The sequence below is a fragment of the Brassica oleracea genome, chromosome C2 (genome assembly GCF_000695525.1).
Source record: "Brassica oleracea var. oleracea cultivar TO1000 chromosome C2, BOL, whole genome shotgun sequence".
Classification (NCBI taxonomy): Eukaryota; Viridiplantae; Streptophyta; class Magnoliopsida; order Brassicales; family Brassicaceae; genus Brassica; species Brassica oleracea.
Genome location: NC_027749.1, coordinates 39,594,456 through 39,594,973, shown reverse-complemented (window position 1 = coordinate 39,594,973; position 518 = coordinate 39,594,456).

The following is a 518-nucleotide window of genomic DNA, read 5'->3' as shown; positions in this document are numbered from 1 at the left end:
GAGAAGTCTGAGAGTCTGGAACTGCATCGGAAGACGATGGACCGGAAGAAGATGTACCGGAACCATCGCCAAACAACTGGGCATAAGTAGGTGCTGATGGTTTCCTTCTAGAAGCCATCTAAAAAAAATTTAAATAAATTTAATCAACTATGACGACATAATTAAAAAATTATTCCGTTACCTAACTAATCACCTAAACTATAGGATTCCGTCATCTAACTAATCACCTAAACTAATTATCTAAATAATCACCTAAACTAATTACCTAACTAATTAATAACCTAAACTAACTTAAAAAAAAAAAAAAAAAAGGAGGGAAGAGAATGTACCTTAGGGAGAGGAGAGGAGTTTAGGAGGAATGGACGAGCCAACCTCGTCTCGGCGTCCCAATATATAAAAAATGTTTCGTCGTAAACGCGACGTAACATTACGACAAAGTTACCAGGCACGCGTTTTTTCATTTACGACGAAGATACCAGGTCCGTATTTTTCGATTTACGACGAAATTACGTCGAAAC